This window comes from Lucilia sericata, unplaced genomic scaffold, assembly GCF_015586225.1.
Source record: "Lucilia sericata isolate MDLA Ls3-8-SP2 unplaced genomic scaffold, ASM1558622v1 Contig003951F_arrow, whole genome shotgun sequence".
In the NCBI taxonomy this organism is placed as follows: domain Eukaryota; kingdom Metazoa; phylum Arthropoda; class Insecta; order Diptera; family Calliphoridae; genus Lucilia; species Lucilia sericata.
Genome location: NW_023997097.1, coordinates 1 through 25,157, shown reverse-complemented (window position 1 = coordinate 25,157; position 25,157 = coordinate 1). Strand labels below are relative to the sequence as shown.

At 30.0% G+C, this 25,157-nt stretch overlaps 2 pseudogenes; one reads left to right on the top strand and one right to left on the bottom strand.

Annotated features, from left to right (window-relative positions):
• The first annotated feature begins 10,390 nt into the window (after positions 1-10,390).
• Positions 10,391-17,942, top strand: LOC119615061 (annotated as a pseudogene).
• Positions 17,943-23,614: 5,672 nt separating this feature from the next.
• On the bottom strand, positions 23,615-25,152 carry LOC119615060 (annotated as a pseudogene).
• Between the last annotated feature and the right edge of the window lie 5 nt (positions 25,153-25,157).

Sequence of the window (25,157 nt, the reverse complement as noted above, 5' to 3'; positions counted from 1 at the left end):
TCCTAGTCTATAGTCTAGTCTATAGTCTAGTCTATAGTCTAGTCTATAGTCTAGTCTATTAGTCTAGTCTATAGTCTAGTCTATAGTCTAGTCCTAGTCTAGTCTATAGTCTAGTCTATAGTCTAGTCTATAGTCTAGTCTATAGTCTAGTCTATAGTCTAGTCTAGTCAGTCTTAGTCTGATCTATAGTCTAGTCTATAGTCTAGTCTATAGTCTAGTCTATAGTCTAGTCTATAGTCTAGTCTATAGTCCTAGTCTATAGTCTAGTCTATAGTCTAGTCTATAGTCTAGTCTATAGTCTAGTCTATAGTCTAGTCTATAGTCTAGTCTATAGTCTAGTCTATAGTCTAGTCTATAGTCTATCAATAGTCTAGCCTATAGTTTTACGCTGAGTCTGGTCTATAGTCTGGCCTATAGTCTAACGCTGAGTCTAGTCTATAGTCTAGTTTATACTCTAGTCTATAGTCTATCTATAGTTTAGTCTATGGTCTAGTTTATAGTCTAATCTATAATCTAGTCCATAGCTTAGTCTATAGTCCAGTTAGCACTGTTATAAAATTTCAATTTTCCATGCCTGCTTTTTAGGTTTTGTTTACAACCCCTTTTATCTTAAACAGTTTATTGTTAAAATACAACAACAATAAATTGTAAAATTTATAATAATTTTAGTTTCTACTGTAATTGTTTATTAAAATCCCGCATATTTTAACTGAGATAATCAATTATTATCACTCTTGCCTCTTGTGTTTACTTTCGTTTACACTCTCTTAATGAAAGTTGGCATGGTTGCTCTCTTTTGTTTACTTTTACATTTCATTGACAAAGCTGCCGTATGTGGTGTTTCTTATTAGAGTGATTTTGTAGGGTTTTTTTTAAGCAATTAACTTATCAAAGTGATTTTATAATAATTTTTTGCAAATTAAGTTGTTGTTTCTAATAAATTTAACATTTACTAACAAATTCTTTAGATTCTCGTGCGAGATTTTTAATTTTTAACATTTCTTTCTGTTCACTTTTCCCTCTCTTTCTTTTTCTTGAATTTATGAAACAAGTTTTCTCTTTTTGTTTTTTTTACTCTTTTTTTTGCTTTTCAGTGATAATCTTTTTGGTCTTATTAATCTTATCAGTTTTTTGTTGTTGTTTAGGAATCGTAATGTTTTTGTTTGATTATTATTACCATTATTACTAAGAAATTGTTGTTATTATTGTTGTTGTTTCTATGTATGACTTGTTTTTCTTTGCATTATAGTTGTTATTGTTTAAGTTTAATCATCCTATGCTATTTGTTGTTATTTCTATTAAACAAACTATTGTTGTTATTTTTTTATTATCAGTGTGGCCACATACTTGGGAACAAGTACTTAATTTGTTTGATTTTGTTTTCTTTTTGCAATTTCTTAACACTTTTTTTATTAATTATAAAAATTGTTGCTGACAACCTAATAGCAAAAGGTTTTACTTCATAAATTAATAAATATTTAGTTAAAGATTAAATCAGAGAAAAGAACAATATTAAGTTTAATTAATAAAATTCTCTTTTAGGTTTTGTATTTACATATAATTTATCTTTTAATTGTTTATAATAAAATTCCATTGAAACATTTTTATTTTGTTCAATTTAATTGCTTTTTTACAATTAAATTTCTATTTATTTATTTAAAACATTAAACATTTGCAATTACAAGTAATTATTTTATTGTTTTTTTACAAAATCATCATAATTATTGTTGACGTTTTGTTATTTGATTTTGTTTCTTATTAAAATTGAAAACAAATGTAAGAAATCAATGTGTAAAAGCAAAAGAGAGAGAGAGAGAGAGAGAGCTGACGCTCTGCCTTGCAAAATGTAAACACAATGTTTAATGCAATTTATGGCAATTGGTTATTCGATTTTTCGAAAATGTTTTAAGAAAACTGTTTTTGAAGAATCTCTTTACTATAGAATAGAGATCATTGAACATGTTTTCTATAAAAAAAACTGATCTTTGAACAAAATTGCTTTAGAAAAGAGACTATTTAACATGATCGTCGATAAAGTTGTCTATAGAAAACAGATCGTTATTTTTATAGAAAACTAATCGTAGATGAAGTTTTCTATGGAAATCTGATAATTAATGAAGTTTTCTATAAAAAAGTAGATGAAGTTTTGTAAAGAAAACTGATCGTTGTTGAAATTTTCTATAGAAAACTGATCGTTGTTGAAAATTTCTATAGAAAACTGATCGTTGTTGAAATTTTCTATAGAAAACTGATCGTTGATAGAATTTTCTATAGAAAACTGATCGTTAGTGGAATTTTCTACAGAAAACTGATCTTTGATGATATTTTCTATAGAAAACTGATCTTTGATGATATTTTCTATACAAAACTGATAGTTGATGAAGTTTTCTATAGAAAACTGATAGTTGATGAAGTTTTCTATAGAAAACTGATCGTTGATGAAGTTTTCTATACAAAACTGATCGCTGATTGAGTTTTCTAAAGAAAACTGATCGTCGTTGAAGTTTTCTATAGAAAACTAATCGTTGCTTAAGTTTTCTATAAAAAACTGATCGTTGATGAAGTTTTTCTAAAGAAAACTGATTGCTGATCACGTTTTCTATATAAAACTGATCGCTGATCAAGTTTTCTATACAAGACTGATGGTTTTTTGATATTTCCTATAGAAGACTGGTCGTTAATGAAATTTTCTATAGAAAACTAAAGAACTTTTCTTAATTAAACTGATCGTCGATGAAATTTTCATTTGTAACAAATAATCGGTTACTCGAGTAAAGTTATTGGAACAAATACTCTAGTCATATCGTTTCTTTATAAAATCCATATATATTATATAGAGTATATTTATGTATACAAATATAATACAAGTGAACATTTTGTTTTATCGCTATTTATTATTATTGTTGTTTTATTTTAAATTATTTTGTGGAATGATCGGGGTTCGTTAATTTTGACCTTTACTCCGAATATATTTTATTGTTTGTTTTAATTTTTAACATTTTTTTTTGTTTTAAATTGAAATGAGTAAAGTACAACTTTTAAAATTATTAAAGAAATTCGTAATAATTTTGTAAATGTTAAATAAATTAACTAAATCGGCAAATTAATTGTAAGATGTACAATTTCGTTGTCATTTTTTTGTGTATTTCTTTATTGATTTATAATTAATTTTTGTTTCTATTAAATCATTTATTTCTTTATGTTTTTAATTCATTATTTTGCTGTTTTATTTATTATAGTTTTGCTTGTTTTTTTTTTATTTTGTTGTTTTGCTTAATTTTAAGGTTTCACTTTGCATATTCGCTGCGTTTTTATTATTTTCTCGTTTCTTCTTTTCATGTGTTATTTTATTTGTGTGTTTTCTTCTCCCTGTCTACCATACCGTTCTACTAAAAAGTCAAAATACAACTGTTTTTTTTTTTCGTTCGGTTTCAGTTTCAATAATTTTTTTCCAATATTATAATTGAGCTTTGTTGTCTCTTTAGTTTAGTTGTGTTTTGTAAATTGTTTTTGTTTCTGACACTCATCTCCATTGAGCTTTGTATTAAAACAAGTACATTCATATTTGTTGTTATTATTATCTTGCCAGGCATGGAAAATGCAGTACTATAGTACTTTTTGACATCGATATATAACGCGATACCAACATGAGATGTTGGTACTTTAAAACTCATAAAACAGTCTATAGTCTAGTCTATAGTCTGGTCTATAGTCTAGTCTAAAGTCTAGTCTATAGTCTAGTCTATAGTCTAGTCTATAGTCTAGTCTAAAGTCTAGTCTATAGTCTAGTCTATAGTCTAGTCTATAGTCTACTCTATAGTCTAGTCTATAGTCTAGTCTATAGTCTACTCTATAGCCTAGTCTATAGTCTAGTCTATAGTCTAGTCTATAGTCTAGTCTATAGTCTAGTCTATAGTCTAGTCTATAGTCTAGTCTATAGTCTAGTCTATAGTCTAGTCTATAGTCTAGTCTATAGTCTAGTCTATAGTCTAGTCTATAGTCTAGTCTATAGTCTAGTCTATAGTCTAGTCTATAGTCTAGTCTATAGTCTAGTCTATAGTCCTAGTCTATAGTCTAGTCTATAGTCTAGTCTATAGTCTAGTCTATAGTCTAGTCTATAGTCTAGTCTATAGTCTAGTCTATAGTCTAGTCTATAGTCTAGTCTATAGTCTAGTCTATAGTCTAGTCTATAGTCTAGTCTATAGTCTAGTCTATAGTCTAGTCTATAGTCTAGTCTATAGTCTAGTCTATAGTCTAGTCTATAGTCTAGTCTATAGTCTAGTCTATAGTCTAGTCTATAGTCTAGTCTATAGTCTAGTCTATAGTCTAGTCTATAGTCTAGTCTATAGTCTAGTCTATAGTCTAGTCTATAGTCTAGTCTATAGTCTAGTCTATAGTCTAGTCTATAGTCTAGTCTATAGTCTAGTCTATAGTCTAGTCTAGTCTATAGTCTAGTCTTTAGTCTAGTCTATAGTCTAGTCTATAGTCTAGTCTATAGTCTAGTCTATAGTCTAGTCTATAGTCTAGTCTATAGTCTAGTCTATAGTCTAGTCTATATTATAGTCTATAGTCTAGTCTATAGTCTAGTCTATAGTCTAGTCTATAGTCTAGTCTATAGTCTAGTCTATAGTCTAGTCTATAGTCTAGTCTATAGTCTAGTCTATAGTCTAGTCTATATTATAGTCTATAGTCTAGTCTATAGTCTAGTCTATAGTCTAGTCTATAGTCTAGTCTATAGTCTAGTCTATAGTCTAGTCTATAGTCTAGTCTATAGTCTAGTCTATAGTCTAGTCTATAGTCTAGTCTATAGTCTAGTCTATAGTCTAGTCTATAGTCTAGTCTATAGTCTAGTCTATAGTCTAGTCTATAGTCTAGTCTATAGTCTAGTCTATAGTCTAGTCTATAGTCTAGTCTATAGTCTAGTCTATAGTCTAGTCTATAGTCTAATCTATAGTCTAGTCTATAGTCTAGTCTATAGTCTAGTCTATAGTCTAGTCTATAGTCTAGTCTATAGTCTAGTCTATAGTCTAGTCTATAGTCTAGTCTATAGTCTAGTCTAGTCTATAGTCTAGTCTATAGTCTAGTCTATAGTCTAGTCTATAGTCTAGTCTATAGTCTAGTCTATAGTCTAGTCTATAGTCTAGTCTATAGTCTAGTCTAGTCTATAGTCTAGTCTAGTCTATAGTCTAGTCTATAGTCTAGTCTATAGTCTAGTCTATAGTCTAGTCTATAGTCTAGTCTATAGTCTAGTCTATAGTCTAGTCTATAGTCTAGTCTATAGTCTAGTCTATAGTATAGTCTAGTCTAGTCTATAGTCTAGTCTATAGTCTAGTCTATAGTCTAGTCTATAGTCTAGTCTATAGTCTAGTCTATAGTCTAGTCTATAGTCTAGTCTATAGTCTAGTCTATAGTCTAGTCTATAGTCTAGTCTATAGTCTAGTCTATAGTCTAGTCTAGTCTATAGTCTAGTCTATAGTCTAGTCTATAGTCTAGTCTATAGTCTAGTCTATAGTCTAGTCTATAGTCTAGTCTATAGTCTAGTCTAGTCTATAGTCTAGTCTATAGTCTAGTCTATAGTCTAGTCTATAGTCTAGTCTATAGTCTAGTCTATAGTCTAGTCTATAGTCTAGTCTATAGTCTAGTCTATAGTCTAGTCTATAGTCTAGTCTATAGTCTAGTCTATAGTTTAGTCTATAGTCTAGTCTATAGTCTAGTCTATAGTCTAGTCTATAGTCTAGTCTATAGTCTAGTCTATAGTCTAGTCTATAGTCTAGTCTATAGTCTAGTCTATAGTCTAGTCTATAGTCTAGTCTATAGTCTAGTCTATAGTCTAGTCTATAGTCTAGTCTATAGTCTAGTCTATAGTCTGGTCTATAGTCTAGTCTATAGTCTAGTCTATAGTCTAGTCTATAGTCTAGTCTATAGTCTAGTCTATAGTCTAGTCTATAGTCTAGTCTATAGTCTAGTCTATAGTCTAGTCTATAGTCTAGTCTATAGTCTAGTCTATAGTCTAGTCTATAGTCTAGTCTATAGTCTAGTCTATAGTCTAGTCTATAGTCTAGTCTATAGTTCTAGTCTATTGTCTGCGTCTATAGTCTAGTCTATTAGTCTAATCTATAGTCTAGTCTATAGTCTAGGTCTATAGCTAGGTCTATAGTCTAGTCTATAGTCTAAGTCTATAGTCTAGTCTTATAGTCTAGTATATAGTCAGTCTATAGTCTAGTCTATAGTCTAGTCTATAGTCTAGTCTATAGTCTCGTCTTATAGTCTAGTCTATAGTCTAGCTTTATAGTCTAGTCTATAGTAGTCTATAGTATAGTCTATAGTCTAGTCTATAGTCCTAGTCTATAGTCTAGTCTATAGTCTAGTCTATAGTCCAGTCTTTAGTCTAGTCTATAGGTTTAGTATATTGTTAGTCTATAGTCTGTCTATAGTCTAGTCTAGTTTAATTTTTGTAGTGAGTTTTATTTCTAATATCAGTTTACCATGCTGGTAACATACTCTTTTTATTATTTAAAAGAAAAAACTAGTTTTGCCTTAATATTCTCTTGAAATATCAAGAGATGTACAGAGAAATATAACAGAGTGTTATGTTATTATTAACAGAAGTGTTATGAGAAGCTGTAACAGTTACAGTGTAATTGAAAGCTGTATTTCTTCTACTCTGTTATTTACATTAATTTCTTTTGCAATTCTCTTTTTTAATTACTGGGTTACATTTCAATTTTTTAAAATTTTATTAAATATTTCATATTTTTTAAACCTTTTTATATCTTTTATGCAATTTAATGTTTTTTTGTTTTTTCTTTTTCACTGCTCTTCTTTTTGTTAGTGTTGTAATTTACTTAAACAAAACAGTTTTTGTAATTTGAGGCATTATTTGTCTATTTTTTATGTCTCTCTGTTTTTGCTTCTTTTTTTGTTTATAATTACAATTTCACTTCCGATTTTGTACATTATTTACAAAAAAGAACAACAATAAAGTATGTTCTCTATAAACAATTAAAGAAAGTCATTGACATGTTAAATGTTTCAGAAATAATGCCAACCATTCAGCCCGACCCGACATTCTGTTAAACCGTCCATTCATCCGTATGTCTGTCTCTTTTTTTAGTTTTAATTGTTTTGATTCTTTTGTATTGTAAACTTTTAATGGTTTTGTTGTGGTTCAAAGTAGAAATGCGACCATCCATTCGATTTTATTTTTTCATTTTTTGTAAAGTTGTAAAAAAAATTGAATTTTTTTGTAAAAAATGTTTAACACATATGGGAATTTCTTGTTTTCCCCTTTTCGAAATTTACTGTATTCTGTTTAATAAAGGGTGATCTTTTTTGATGAGCGGGTTGACAACATTGTTAAAGAAGTTTTCTAGAGAAAACTGAACTATTAAGGTGAGAAATTATCTATAAAGAAGTTTTCTATAGAAAACTGATCTGCGACGAATTTGTTTTAAACAAAACTGATCGATAATCAAATGTTCAATAGAAAACTAATCGATGATGAAATATTTTTTATGGAAAACTGATCATTGATATAATTTTCTATAGAAAATTGAACGATAAAGAAGTTTTCTGCAGAAAAATTGTTAGATATAAAAGTTTACTGATCAATGATGAAATTCCTTACAGAAAAACTGATCGGCTATAAAGTTTTCTATAACAAAACTAATCGTTGATGAATTTTTCAGTTGAAAACTGACCGACGAAAAAGTTTTCTGTAGAAAAATTGATTGATTTTCTGAATAAAACTGATCGACGATAAAGTTTTCTATAGATAACTGATCGTTGTTAAAATTTTGTATAGAAAACGGATTGACCTGAAGTTTTCTATAAAACTAATCATCGACAAAGTTTTTTATAGAAAAAAATATCAAGAAAACAGATCATTTATAGAGCTTTTTATGGAAAGCTGATCTTGTGTGAAGTTTTATATAGAAAACTGGTCGTAATGAAGTTTTCTATATAAAACTGATTTTTTTGAAGTTTTCTAGAGAAAACTAGTCATTGTAAATGTTTTCTAAAGAAATCCGATCGTTGTGAAAGTGTTCTATAGAAAAATGATCTGTAATGACGTTTACTATAGAAAACTGATTGTTGTTAAAGTTATCTATGGAAAACTGATCGTGGTTAAAGTTTTCCATAGAAAACTGATCGTTGCTGAAGTTTTGTATATAGATAACTGATCGTGGTTACAGTTTTCTATAGAAAACAGATCGTTGTTAAAGTTTTCTATAGAAAACTGATCGTTTTTAAAGTTTTCTATAGAAAACTGATCGTTTTTAAAGTTTTCTATAAAAAACTGATCGTTTTTAAAGTTTTCTATAGAAAACTGATCGTTTTTAAAGTTTTCTATAAAAAACTGATCGTTGTTAAAGATTTCTATGGAAAACTGATCGTTGTTAAAGTTTTCTATAGAAAACTGATCGTTGCTAAAGTTTTGTAAATAGAAAACTGATCGTTGTTAAAATTTTCCATATAAAACTGTTCGTTTTTAATGTTTTCTATAGAAAGTTGATCGTTATTAAAGTTTTCTGTAAAAAACTAATCGTTGTTAAGGTTTTCTATAAAAGAACTGATCGTTGTTAAAGTTTTCTACAGAAAACTGATTGTTGTGAAAGTGTCCTATAGAAAACTTATCGTTGTTAAAGTTTTCTATAGAAAACTGATTGTTGTTAAAGTTTTCTATAGAAAACTGGTCGTTTTTAAAGTTTTTTATAAAAAACTGATCGTTGTTAAAGTTTTCTATAGAAAACTGATCGTTGTTAAAGTTTTCTATAGAAAACTGATCGTTGCTAAAGTTTTGTATACAGAAAACTGATCGTCGTTAATGTTTTTTATAGAAAACTGATGGTTGTTAAAGTTTTCCATATAAAACTGTTCGTTGTTAATGTTTTCTATAGAAAGCTGATCGTTTTTAAAGTTTTCTATAGAAAACTGATCATTGTTAGAGTTTTCTATATTAAACTGATCGTTGTTAAAGTTTTCTATATTAAACTGATCGTTGTTAAAGTTTTCTATATGAAAGTGATCATTGTGAAAGTGTTCTATAGAAAATTGATCGTTTTTTAAAGTTGTCTATAGAAAACTGATCGTTGTTAAAGTTTTCTATAAAAAACTGATCGTTGTAAAAGTGTTCTACAGAAAACTGATCGTTTCTGAAGGTTTCTATAGAAAACTGATCGTTTCTGAAGTTTTCTATAGAAAACTGATCGTTGTTAAAGTTTTCGTTGATGAAATTTTCTGTAAAAACTGATTGACTGATCATTTTCTACTTCTCTTGAAAAGATCACCCTTTTTGATCATTACTTTTAGCTTTTAAATATAAAATTGATTTTAATTGCATTATAATGTCATTAATAAGATCATAAAAACAAATTATTTGTAAAGAAGAAAACTAAAATATGGGTTAATGCAGATTTGTTATAATACTTTGATTAAAATCTACAAAAACAAAGACTTTGTTGGACTTTGAATAACAACATATTTAATTTAAATTACAAGAAAAATAATTATTAAATAATAATAACAATTAAAAACGTCATTTAATATTTATATACTAAATATATTACAGCTGTAACTAACACAGTTACAGCTGTAACAAAACAGTTAAGTTGGCTATAGTAATATTATTAAAATATGGCAACTTCTTAATAACAGTGTGGCCTATTACTCTAGAAAATAAAAGCTCCACTAAGTCTATGATGTAGAAGTGATTTCATTGTTATTATTTTATTGATTAATTTAACATCCTGAAATGTTTTTGTTTTTGTTAAAATTTTAAGAGATTATTTCCTTACCACTTTAGACTAAAGTCTAGGGAAAACATTTTTGAACATAAACTTAGGAAATGACTCATAATTTTCTTTTGGTTGATGACCAACAATAAAATTTTTGTTTGCGCAATGGCAATAGCCATTTCAATGATGAAATTAAGTACTAGTAGTTGTTATTTAAAAGGGATTTTTTTATTTAAAGAATTTAAAAAAGAAATTTTAAAAATTTCTTGTCTACTAAATTCTTTAAAAAACTTTTTTTTTAAACCAGACTAGTAGGCTGTTTCAAATGATCATTTAAATTAGTTTTCAACTTGACAATAAGATCATTTTCATCTTTATCATAATCTAAATAAGACATTGCATGTGTCTGGTCTAGTGCAAATGAAATGCTATGACCGTTAAGTGTGCAAATAATATTTTAGTTAGTTCAGCAGTAATTTACACTTTGATTTATTTTTACAGGTCAAGTTTAAAATGATTTCTGTTAATTTCTCAAGATTAAGATCATTTAACGTACTAAGCAGTTAGTTATGCTGCTTTGTTTTAACTTTAGACTAATTTAAGTAATAAATTTTAATTTTATTTTTTATTTTTTTTTTTTTTCATTCTAGTATTGCAATGGCGGTGATCTGGCAGATTATTTAAGTGTCAAGGGTACTTTGAGCGAGGATACAGTACGTTTGTTTTTAATACAATTGGGTAAGTATAAGAAGAATCTATTGATAAGAGTAAGTTAAAACTAAAACTGATCGTGGAAGAAAAATTCTATGGAAAACATAATGATCAGAATGTTGTTAAAAGAAAAGTGATCAATAAAGATGTTTTGACTGATCGATTATAAAAGTTCTTAATGAAAAAAGGATGATAAAGTTTTCAGTAGAAACTGATGGAAGATAAACATTTCTATAGAAAACTGATCAGTAATGAACATTTTTAATCAAAACTGATCGACAATAAGTATTCAATAGAAAACTGATCGATATTCAAGTTTTATTTAATGATCGACGATGATATGTTCAATGGAAAACTCATCGATAATGAAGTTCTCTATAGAAAACGAATCAATGATAAAGTTCTCTATAGAAAACTGATCGATGATAAAGTTTTCTATAGAAAACAGATCGACACTGAAGTATTCAATATAAAACTGATCGATGGACAACTGATCGATTTCATTGAAAAAAGATTCTTGAATTAGAAAACAGATCGACACTGAAGGATAAATAAGAGTAAGTTAAAATAAAAACTGATCGCTGTGAAGGATTTCTATAGAAAACAGAAGGATCAAGATATTTTTAAAAGAAAAGTGATCAATGAAGATGTTTAACTGATCGATAATAAAGTTCTTAATGGAAAATAAAAGGATGATAAAGTTTTCAGTAGAAACTGATCAAAGATGAACATTTCTATAGGAAACTGATCAGTAATGAACATTTTTTAAAGAAGACTGATCGAAAATGATATATTCAATAGAAAACTGATCGATATTCAAGTTTTATTTAAAAATACTGATCGAAGATGATATGTTCAATGGAAAACTGATCGATGATGAAGTTCTCTATAGAAAGCTGATCGATGCTGAAGTTCTCTATAGAAAACTGATCGACAATGAAGTATTCAATAGAATTTTATTTGAAAAAAGTGATCAATAATGAAAAGTTCAATAAAAAACTGATCGATTACATTGAAAAATGATTCCTGAAATAGAAATCTGAAGATAATTGATCAATAAACTTCAGAAAACTGATCGATAATGAAGTTTTTTATAGAAAAGTGGTCAACAATAAAGTTTTCTCTGGAAAACTGATCTATGATGAAGATTTCTATAGAAAACTGATCGATAATAAAGTTTTCAATAGAAAACTATAAATGGCCTTCTGAAAACTGATCGATGATGAAGTTTTCTATAGAAAACTGATGAATGATGAAGTTTTCTATAGAAAACAGATCGATGATGATGTTGTCAATAGAAAATTGATCAAGGACAAGGTTTACTATAGAAAACTGATCTATGGCAAAGTTTTCTTTAGAAAACTGATCGTTAGAACTGTTCGTTGAACAAGTTTTCTTTAGAAAACTGATCGTTGACAAAGCTTTCTTTAAAAAACTGATCGCTGAACCAGTTATCTTTAGAAAACTGATCATTGAACCAGTTTTCTTTAGAAAACTGATCATTGAACTAGTTTTCTTTAAAAAACTGATCATTGACAAAGTTTTCTATAGGAAACTGATCGCTAAGAAAGTTTTCTATAGGAAACTGATCGTTGACAAAGTTTTCTATAGAAAACTGATCGTTGAAGTAGATTTCTATAGAAAACGAATCGTTGAAGAATGCTTCTATAGAAAACTTAACATTGAACAAGCTTTCTATAGAAAACTGATTCTTTAAGGAGTTTTCTTTAATTAGCTGATCTTTGAAGGTACCTTCTATAAAAACTGATCGTTTAAGAAGTTTTCCATAGAAAAATGATCGTAGTAAGAAATTTCCGTAGAAAATTTATATAACAAATTTGTTTTAAACAAAATTTTGCTTTTCTCTTTTTTCTTTTAGCCGGTGCCATGAAAGCTTTATATACCAAAGGAATTGTGCATCGTGATCTAAAGCCACAAAATATATTATTATCGCACAATTATGGCAAAACACTGCCAGCACCCTCAAAAATAACACTAAAAATAGGTAAATTTATATAAAAAAGAACCTTAAAAAGTTTTGATTCAAATTATAAAAACAAAATTTTGCTTTGTTCTTTCCCTGTTTTTAGCTGATTTTGGTTTTGCTCGTTTTCTAAATGAAGGCGTTATGGCAGCAACATTATGTGGTTCACCCATGTATATGGTGGGTTTTGAATATTTGGAAACATTTAACAAGATTTTAACTATTTTATTGATTTTTTTTCTCAGGCTCCTGAAGTTATAATGTCTTTGCAATATGATGCTAAAGCTGATCTATGGTCTTTGGGTACGATCGTTTATCAGTGTTTAACCGGCAAAGCACCTTTCTATGCACAAACACCAAATGAATTGAAATTCTATTATGAACAAAATGCCAATTTAGCACCCAAGTAAGTGGTTTTGTTTTTAGATTTTTAGCTAAAAATCTAAAAATATTTTTATTTAAAATGCATTTAATATTTGTTTTTGGGCTAAATTTGTTTTTACAATTTGTGTTTATTTTAATGTATTTTGCTTTTGCTTTTTAGAATACCCAATGGTGTTTCACCCGAATTACGTGATTTGTTATTGTGTCTATTGCGACGCAATGCCAAGGACAGAATTTCTTTTGAAAGCTTTTTCAATCATCGTTTTCTTACAGGGCAAAAAGGCGGCTACATCACCAGGTATGAACAATTATTTTTTTATTATTAAAAAGGAATTTTTTTTCTTATTAAACATTTTTGTTTTTGTTTAGGTGATATACCCAGCTTCTTTGGCTATGGGCACTACACCCCCAACAAAATCGAAAAGTCCCTTACAGCAACAACTGAACAACAGCAGCAGCAACAACAGCAACAGTTGCAGCAGCAAATACAGCAACAAAAACAACAACAGCCACAACTACAAAGAGCCGATGATGATTTTCAAGATGAAAATGCTGGTAAGTAAGGGGAAAGTTTTAGATTTAGCTCGCAACATTAAGAATCGGAACTTGACTAGACTAGACTATATAGACTAGACTATAGACTATAGACTAGACTATAGACTATAGACTAACTATAGACTAGACTATAGACTAGACTGATAGACTAGACTATAGACTAGACTATAGACTAGACTATAGACTAGACTATAGACTAGACTATAGACTAGACTATAGACTAGACTATAGACTAGACTATAGACTAGACTATAGACTAGACTATAGACTAGACTATAGACTAGACTATAGACTTACTATTACTAGACTATAGACTAAGACTATAGACTAGACTATAGACTAGACTATAGACTAGACTATAGACTAGACTATAGACTAGACTATAGACTAGACTATAGACTAGACTATAGACTAGACTATAGACTAGACTATAGACTAGACTATAGACTAGACTATAGACTAGACTATAGACTAGACTATAGACTAGACTATAGACTAGACTTTAGACTAGACTATAGACTAGACTATAGACTAGACTATAGACTAGACTTTAGACTAGACTATAGACTAGACTATAGACTAGACTATAGACTAGAATATAGACTAGAATATAGACTAGACTATAGACTAGACTATAGACTAGACTGTAGACTAGACTATAGACTAGACTATAGACTAGACTAGACTAGACTAGACTATAGACGAGACTAGACTATAGACTAGACTAGACTATAGACTAGACTATAGACTAGACTATAGACTAGACTATAGACTAGACTATAGACTAGACTATAGACTAGACTATAGACTAGACTATAGACTAGATATAGACTAGACTATGACTAGACCATAGAACTAGACTATAGACTAGACTATAGACTAGACTATAGACTAGACTATAGACTAGACTATGGACTAGACTATAGACTAGACTATAGACTAGACTATAGACTAGACTATAGACTAGACTATAGACTAGACTATAGACTAGACTATAGACTAGACTATAGACTAGGACTATAGACTGGACTATATAGACTAGACTATAGACTAGACTATAGACTAGACTATAGACTAGACTATAGACTAGACTATAGACTAGACTATAGGAACTAGAAACTATAGACTAGACTAGTAGACTAGACTACTAGACTAGACTAGAGTACTAGACTATAGACTAGACTATAAGACTAGACTATAGACTAGTACTAGTAGACTAGACTGAGTAGACTAGGACTATAGACTAGACTATAGACATAGACTATTAGACAAGACTATAGGGACTAGACTATAGAATAGAAATATGACGAACTATAGACTATGACTAGAACTATGACTAAGACTAGAACTAGACTAGACGATAGACTAGACTAATAGACTAGACTATAGACTAGACTATAGACTAGACTATAGACTAGAACTATAGACTAGACTATAGCTAGACTATAGACTAGACTATAGACTAGACTTAACTAGACTATTAAACTAGAACTAGACATAGACTAGTACTACTAGACTAAACTATAGACTAGACTAGACTAGACTATAGACTAGACTATAGACTAGACTATGACTAGACTATAGACTAGACTTATAGACCTAGACTATAGACTAGACTATAAGACTAGACTATAGACTAGACTATAGGACCTAGACTATATACTAGAACTAATATAACTAGACTAATTAGACTAGACTGACTATAGACTAGACTATAGACTAGACTATAGACTAGACTATAGACTAAGACTATAGACTAGACTATAACTAGACTATTAACTAGACTATAACTAGACTATAGACTAGACTATAGACTAGACTAAGACTAGACTATAGACTAGACTATAGACTAGACTATAGACTAGACTATAGACTAGACTATAGACTAGACTATAGACTAGACTATAGACTAGACTATAGACTAGACTATAGACTAGACTATAGACTAGACTATAGACTAGACTATAGACTAGACTATAGACTAGACTATGACTAGACTAGACTACTAAGACTAGACTATAGACTAGACTATAGACTAGACTATAGACTAGACTATAGACTAGACTATAGACTGACTATAGACTAGACTATAGACTAGACTATAGACTAGACTATAGACTAGACTATAGACTAGACTATAGACTAGACTATAGACTAGACTATATAGACTAGACTATAGACTAGACTATAGACTAGACTATAGACTAGACTATAGACTAGACTATAGACTAGACTATAGACTAGACTATAGACTAGACTATAGACTAGACTATAGATAGACTATAGACTAGACTATAGACTAGACTATAGACTAGACTATAGACTAGACTATAGACTAGACTATAGACTAGACTATAGACTAGACTATAGACTAGACTATAGACTAGACTATAGATAGACTATAGACTAGACTATAGACTAGACTATAGACTAGACTATAGACTAGACTATAGACTAGACTATAGACTAGACTATAGACTAGGACTATAGACTAGACTAGACTAGATATAGACTAGACTATAGACTAGATAGACTAGACTATAGACTAGATAACTAGACTATAGACTAAGGCTAGACTATAGACTAGACTATAGACTAGACTATAGACTAGACTATAGACTAGACTATAGACTAGACTAGACTAGACTATAGACTAGGACTATAGACTAGGACTATAGACTAGACTATAGACTAGACTATAGACTAGACTATAGACTAGACTAGACTATAGACTAGATCGATAAACTAAATTTTGATTTCCTTTTTATTTACAGTTTCGGTGGTTGAAAATCCTGCTATTTGTGCTACCATCACAAATGTGGGCATTTTATGTGAAAGTGAAAATAATACCGAATCTTCAGGATCACATGAAGATTCTGATGATTTTGTATTAGTACCCAAAAATCTTCCAGAAGATCAAAATGTTATTGACTATGAAAAGAAGTAAGTTTTCCGCGAAGTAAAAAGCAAATGTAAAGAAATTTAATTTAAAATTTGTCCACAGACATTCCACTAAACAGAACGCTAATGCCGCAGCAGTGCAAAATCAGTCCAGTCCTCCAAGACCTAGTACTTTGCCAATATCAGAACCCAAACCGGTGCCAGCACCAGTAAGACGTTATTCTACTAATAACACGGCAGCAGCGGGGGTAGCAGCCACAGCACCTAATACATCGCCCTTGGATAAGAATCAAGTACGTTATAGGGCGAATAGTGAACAAATATCATCGCCAAAATTGTCCACTACGGCTCCTACAGCCTCACCGGCTCAACAGATACCCAGATCTCAACCGATTAGTGTTAAGGGCCGACAGGAACATCGTAAAAGTAGTGTTAGTAGTGATATTAATTCTATATCACCACCAGCCGTACAATTTGCTATTGGTACACCACCCACGGGTAGACATCGTTCTACTTCTGGTGGCTCACTATCGGAAACACCACCACCCTCGGCTCCTAGCACTTGGCAGGTGAGTCCTGGTGGTAATACACAATCGCCTTTAAGACGCTCCGGACATAGTTCACCAGTGCTTCCGTCCGCTCTCACAAAACTACCCACTCTGGGTAGTCCTACTTTAATGGTGGCTCCCGGTTCAGTGGGTTCTTTGGGATCTGGTTCTGGTTCTTCGGAAAATAACAATCAACATCCCATGTTGGGACCCAGAGCTTTCACTTTACCCGAATTGGGAGCCACTGGCGGTTTACAGAGTTTATTGGATACCAATGCCGCTGGAGCAGGAGGTAATCCCTCTGATAGCCATCATCATTTGCATGCATTCCATGCTCCCGAATTGTCGGAAGAAACCCTTATGGATCGTGAACACAATGAAACCTTGTCCAAATTGAATTTTGTCTTAGCACTAACCGATTGCATACAAGAAGTGGCTGATTCACGTTGTGCCCCTCTCTCCGCTTTAATGGCAGCCGGCTCTAATGAACAACCACAAATCCCACCGCATGCTCCTGAGCATTGTAAGAGAGCCGAGAGATTAGTGTTATTGGTAAGAGCTTTACAATTGCTATCATCCGGCCTAAATTTGGCTTCACAACAGCTGAGAAGTGGCAACTTGAAGCCTTCATCTAATGTTAAAAACGGTAGGATTTACCTTTAAATAAAAGTTTTTGAAAATTATTAAATTTGTTTTTTTCCTAATACCAGCTTTATTAACCATGAATTCAAAATATCGCAGCATTTTATTTGAATCGAAAAAATTAAATGGCACTGGTCTATTGCAAAAAGCCAATGCATTTAATATAACAGCTGATAAAATTTTATACGATTATGCTTTAGATATGGTAAGTTATTTATTAATTAAATAGCTTAATAACAATAGTAATTGTTTATTTTTATTTTGCAATAGTGCCAGGCCGCTGCTTTAGATGAATTATTGAGTAATACCAAAAATTGTTTTGAACGTTATAATACAGCTCATATTTTGTTACATTCATTGGTTCAGAAATGTAATCATCCACAAGATAAAATGCTTTTAAATAAATGTAAGTAGAAAAATAATTAAGAATATTTAACAAATTCGAAATAAAATTTTACAAATTCAGATGAAAACGTATAAGAAAACAGTATGACAAGTTTGTTAAAGATAATTTCTAAAGAAAACTGATCGGTTTAAGAAGTTTCCTAAAGAAAATTGATCGTTAAAGAAGTTTTCTAAAGAAATCTAATCTATGTTGAAGTTTTCTATAGAAAACTGGTAGATAATGAGAAGTTTTATATAAAATTAGAACTATAAAGATGTTTTCTAAAAAAACAGATCGATAATGAAGTTTTCCATAGATAATTGATCAAAAAATAAAGTTTTCTAAAGAAAACTGATCGTTACAGAGGATTTTTGTAAAGAAAACATATCGAGGACGAAGTTATTTATAGAAAACTGCTCGATAATAAAATTGTATACAGAAAATTTTTTGCTGAAGAAGTTTTCTAAAGAAAACAGATCGATGATAAAGTTTACTTAATAAAACTGATCGCTAAAGGGATGTTTTATATAAAAAAGAGAACGATAAAGAACGTTTCTATAGAAAACTGATCGATGATGAAATTTTCTATAGAAAGCAGATCGATGATGAAGTTTTTCTAAAGAAAGCAGATAGGTGATGAAATTTTCTAAAGAAAACTAATTGATGATAAAGTTTTGAAAGAAAACTGATCGATACAGATGATTGTTCGAAAGAAAAACATATCGATGATGAAGTTATTTATAGAAAACTGATCGATATTAAAGTTTTATAAAGAAAATTTATCGCTGAAGAAGTTTTCTACAGAAAAGTGATCGTTGATAAAGTTCACTTAAGAAAACTGATCGATACAGGGATGTTTTATATACAAAATAGAATGATAAAGGAGTTTTCTATAGAAAACTGATCGATGGATAAGTTTTCTATAGAAAACTGGTCGATGATTAAGTTTTCCATAGAAAAATGATCAAAAATAAAGTTTCTAAGAAAACTGATCGATGATAAAGTTTTCTATAGAAAACTGATCGATGCAGAAGTTTTCTAAAGAAAACTGATCGTTAAAAAAGTTTTCGAAAGAAATCTAATAGATGATGAAGTTTTATAAAAAAAACAGATCGATGATGAAGTTTTTCCATAGAAAACTGATCAAAAAATAAAGTTTTCTAAAGAAAACTGATCGTTACAGAGGATTTTTGCAAAGAAAACATGTCGATAGAAAACTGATCGATAGTAAAGTTTAATAAAGAAAATTTGTCGCTGAAGAAGTTTTCTAAAGAAAACAGATCGATGATAAAGTTTTCTTAAGAAAACTGATCGACAAAGAGATGTTTTATATAAAAAGTAATACGATAAAGAACGTTTCTAATCGATGATGAAGTTTTCTATAGAAAACTGGTCGATAATGAGAAGTTTTATATAAAATAGAACTATAAAGATGTTTTCTAAAAAAACTGATCGATGATAAAGTTTTCTATAGAAGTTTAGGAAGTTTTCGAAAGAAATCTAATCGATCATGAAGTTTCCTATAGAAACTGGTCGATGATGAAGTTTTCCATAGAAAACTGATCAAAAATAAAGTTTCTAAAGAAAACTGATCGATGATAAAGTTTTCTATAGAAAACTGATCGTTGAAGAAGTTTTCTTAAGAAAACTGATCGTTAAAGAAGTTTTCGAAAGAGATCTAATAGATGATGAAGTTTTCTATAGAAAACTGATCGATGATGAAGTTTTCCATAAAAACTGATCAAAAAATAAAGTTTTCTAAAGAAAACTGATCGTTACAGAGGATTTTTGTAAAGAAAACATATCGAGGAATTTATTTATAGAAAAACTGATCGAAAGTAATCATTGAATTAGATTCTTGTTTATAATTGATCGTGGAATAAGCTTTCTGTAGAAGTAGATTTCTATAGAAAACTGATCGTTGAAGTTGATTTCTGTAAAAAACTGTAAATTGAAGTAAATTTTTATTAAAATCTGATCGTTAAAGTGGATCTCATTGCAAAACTGATCATCGAAGTAAATTATTAAAAAAAACTGATCATTGAAGAAGATTTCTATAGAAAAGTGATCATTGAAGTAGATTTCTACAGAAAACTGATCGTTTAAATTGATTTCTGTAAAAAACTGATCATTGAAGTAAATTGCTATTCCAATCTGATCGTTAAAGCGGATCTCAATGGAAAATTGATCTTAAAAATAAATTTTTCTAAAAAAAACTGATCGTTGAAGAGAATTTTTATAGAAAACTGATCGTTGAAGTTGATTTCTGTAAAACATTGATCACTGAAGTAAATTGCTATTTCAATCTGATCGTTAAAGTGGATCTCAATGGAAAATTGATCTTCAAAGTAAATTTTTATAAAAACGACTGATCATTGAAGAAACTTTCTATAGAAAAGTGATCATTGAAGTAGATTTCTATAGAAAACTGATCGTTGAAGAACATTTCTATAGAAAACTGATCGTTGAAATTGAATTCTGTAAAAAACTGATCATTGAAGTAAATTCTTATTTAAATCTGATCGTTAAAATGGATATGAATGGAAAATAGATCTGCAAAGTAAATTTTTATAAAAACGACTGATCATTGAAGAAAATTTCTAAAGAAAAGTGATCATTGAAGTAGATTTCTATAGAAAACTGATCGTTGAAGTTGAATTCTGTAAAAAACAGATCATTGAAGTAAATTGCTATTCAAATCTGATGGTTTTAGGGGATTTCTATTGAAAACAGATCATCCAAGTAAATTTTTATAAAACGACTGATCATGGAAGAAACTTTCTAAAGAAAGGTGGTCATTGAAGTTTATTCTATAACAAACTGATCGTTGAAGAAAATTTTCTATAGAAAAAGATCGTTGAAGTAGATTTCTATAAAAAACTGATCAGTAAAGAAATTTTCTATAGAAAAGAGATCGTGAAGATTCATCCTCTTTTCTATAGAAAATTTCTTTACTGATCAGTTTTTTATAGAAATCTACTTCAACGATCATTTTTCTATAGAAATTTTCTTCAACGATCAGTTTGTTATAGAAATAAACTTCAATGACCACCTTTCTTTAGAAAGTTTCTTCCATGATCAGTCGTTTTTATAAAAATTTACTTGGATGATCTGTTTTCAATAGAAATCCCCTAAAACCATCAGATTTGAATAGCAATTTACTTCAATGATCTGTTTTTTACAGAATTCAACTTCAACGATCAGTTTTCTATAGAAATCTACTTCAATGATCACTTTTCTTTAGAAATTTTCTTCAATGATCAGTCGTTTTTATAAAAATTTACTTTGCAGATCTATTTTCCATTCATATCCATTTTAACGATCAGATTTAAATAAGAATTTACTTCAATGATCAGTTTTTTACAGAATTCAATTTCAACGATCAGTTTTCTATAGAAATGTTCTTCAACGATCAGTTTTCTATAGAAATCTACTTCAATGATCACTTTCTATAGAAAGTTTCTTCAATGATCAGTCGTTTTTATAAAAATTTACTTTGAAGATCAATTTTCCATTGAGATCCACTTTAACGATCAGATTGAAATAGCAATTTACTTCAGTGATCAATGTTTTACAGAAATCAACTTCAACGATCAGTTTTCTATAAAAATTCTCTTCAACGATCAGTTTTTTTTAGAAAAATTTATTTTTAAGATCAATTTTCCATTGAGATCCGCTTTAACGATCAGATTGGAATAGCAATTTACTTCAATGATCAGTTTTTTACAGAAATCAATTTAAACGATCAGTTTTCTGTAGAAATCTACTTCAATGATCACTTTTCTATAGAAATCTTCTTCAATGATCAGTTTTTTTTAATAATTTACTTCGATGATCAGTTTTGCAATGAGATCCACTTTAACGATCAGATTTTAATAAAAATTTACTTCAATTTACAGTTTTTTACAGAAATCAACTTCAACGATCAGTTTTCTATAGAAATCTACTTCTACAGAAAGCTTATTCCACGATCAATTATAAACAAGAATCTAATTCAATGATTACTTTCGATCAGTTTTTCTATAAATAAATTCCTCGATATGTTTTCTTTACAAAAATCCTCTGTAACGATCAGTTTTCTTTAGAAAACTTTATTTTTTGATCAGTTTCTATGGAAAACTTCATCATCGATCAGTTTTCTATAGAAAACTTCATCATCTATTAGATCTCTTTCGAAAACTTCTTTAACGATCAGTTTTCTTAAGAAAACTTCTTCAACGATCAGTTTTCTATAGAAAACTTTATCATCGATCAGTTTTCTTTAGAAAACTTTATTTTTGATCAGTTTTCTATGGAAAACTTCATCATCGACCAGTTTTCTATAGGAAACTTCATGATCGATTAGATTTCTTTCGAAAACTTCCTAAACTTCTATAGAAAACTTTATCATCGATCAGTTTTTTTAGAAAACATCTTTATAGTTCTATTTTTATATAAAACTTCTCATTATCGACCAGTTTTCTATAGAAAACTTCATCATCGATTAGAAACGTTCTTTATCGTATTACTTTTTATATAAAACATCTCTTTGTCGATCAGTTTTCTTAAGAAAACTTTATCATCGATCTGTTTTCTTTAGAAAACTTCTTCAGCGACAAATTTTCTTTATTAAACTTTACTATCGATCAGTTTTCTATCGACATGTTTTCTTTGCAAAAATCCTCTGTAACGATCAGTTTTCTTTAGAAAACTTTTTTTTGATCAGTTTTCTATGGAAAACTTCATCATCGATCTGTTTTTTTTATAAAACTTCATCATCTATTAGATTTCTTTCGAAAACTTTTTTAAACGATCAGTTTTCTTTAGAAACTTCTGCATCGATCAGTTTCTATAGAAAAACTTTATCATCGATCAGTTTTCTTTAGAAAACTTTATTTTTGATCATTTTTCTATGGAAAAACTTAATCATCGCCCAGTTTTCTATAGAAAACTTTATCATTCGATCAGTTTTTTCTATAGAAAACTCCTTTATCATTCTATTTTTTATATAAAACATCCCTGTAAATCGATCAGCTTTTCTTAAGTGAACTTTATCAACGATCACTTTTCTGTAGAAAACTACTTCTTCCTTCAGCGATAAATTTTCTTTATAAAACTTTAAATATCGATCAGTTTTTCTATAAATACCTTCATCATCGATATGTTTTTCTTTCGAACAATCATCTGTATCGATCAGTTTTCTTTCAAAACTTTATCATCAATTAGTTTTCTTTAGAAAATTTCATCACCTATCCTGCTTTCTTTTAAGAAAACTTCATCATCGATCTGCTTTCGATAGAAAATTTCATCATCGATCAGTTTTCTATAGAAACGTTCTTTATCGTTCTCTTTTTTATATAAAACATCCCTTTAGCGATCAGTTTTATTAAGTAAACTTTATCATCGATCTGTTTTCTTTAGAAAACTTCTTCAGCAAAAAATTTTCTGTATACAATTTTATTATCGAGCAGTTTTCTATAAATAACTTCGTCCTCGATATGTTTTCTTTACAAAAATCCTCTGTAACGATCAGTTTTCTTTAGAAAACTTTATTTTTTGATCAATTATCTATGGAAAACTTCATTATCGATCTGTTTTTTTAGAAAACATCTTTATAGTTCTAATTTATATAAAACTTCTCATTATCTACCAGTTTTCTATAGAAAACTTCAACATAGATTAGATTTCTTTAGAAAACTTCTTTAACGATCAATTTTCTTTAGGAAACTTCTTAAACCGATCAGTTTTCTTTAGAAATTATCTTTAACAAACTTGTCATACTGTTTTCTTATACGTTTTCATCTGAATTTGTAAAATTTTATTTCGAATTTGTTAAATATTCTTAATTATTTTTCTACTTACATTTATTTAAAAGCATTTTATCTTGTGGATGATTACATTTCTGAACCAATGAATGTAACAAATATGAGCTGTATTATAACGTTCAAAACAATTTTTGGTATTACTCAATAATTCATCTAAAGCAGCGGCCTGGCACTATTGCAAAATAAAAATAAACAATTACTATTGTTATTAAGCTATTTAATTAATAAATAACTTACCATATCTAAAGCATAATCGTATAAAATTTTATCAGCTGTTATATTAAATGCATTGGCTTTTTGCAATAGACCAGTGCCATTTAATTTTTTCGATTCAAATAAAATGCTGCGATATTTTGAATTCATGGTTAATAAAGCTGGTATTAGGAAAAAAACAAATTTAATAATTTTCAAAAACTTTTATTTAAAGGTAAATCCTACCGTTTTTAACATTAGATGAAGGCTTCAAGTTGCCACTTCTCAGCTGTTGTGAAGCCAAATTTAGGCCGGATGATAGCAATTGTAAAGCTCTTACCAATAACACTAATCTCTCGGCTCTCTTACAATGCTCAGGAGCATGCGGTGGGATTTGTGGTTGTTCATTAGAGCCGGCTGCCATTAAAGCGGAGAGAGGGGCACAACGTGAATCAGCCACTTCTTGTATGCAATCGGTTAGTGCTAAGACAAAATTCAATTTGGACAAGGTTTCATTGTGTTCACGATCCATAAGGGTTTCTTCCGACAATTCGGGAGCATGGAATGCATGCAAATGATGATGGCTATCAGAGGGATTACCTCCTGCTCCAGCGGCATTGGTATCCAATAAACTCTGTAAACCGCCAGTGGCTCCCAATTCGGGTAAAGTGAAAGCTCTGGGTCCCAACATGGGATGTTGATTGTTATTTTCCGAAGAACCAGAACCAGATCCCAAAGAACCCACTGAACCGGGAGCCACCATTAAAGTAGGACTACCCAGAGTGGGTAGTTTTGTGAGAGCGGACGGAAGCACTGGTGAACTATGTCCGGAGCGTCTTAAAGGCGATTGTGTATTACCACCAGGACTCACCTGCCAAGGCTAGGAGCCGAGGGTGGTGGTGTTTCCGATAGTTGAGCCACCAGAAGTAGAACGATGTCTAACCCGTGGGTGGTGTACCAATAGCAAATTGTACGGCTGGTGGTGATATAGAATTAATATCACTACAACACTACTTTTACGATGTTCTGTCGGCCCTTACCACTAATCGGGTTGGAGGATCTGGGTATCTGTTGAGCCGGTGAGGCTGTAGGAGCCGTCAGTGGACAATTTTGGCGATGATATTTGTTCACTATTCGCCCTATAACGTACTTGATTCTTATCCAAGGGCGATGTATTAGGTGCTGTGGCTGCTACCCCCGCTGCTGCCGTGTTATTAGTAGAATAACGTCTTACTGGTGCTGGCACCGGTTTGGGTTCTGATATTGGCAAAGTACTAGGTCTTGGAGGACTGGACTGATTTTGCACTGCTGCGG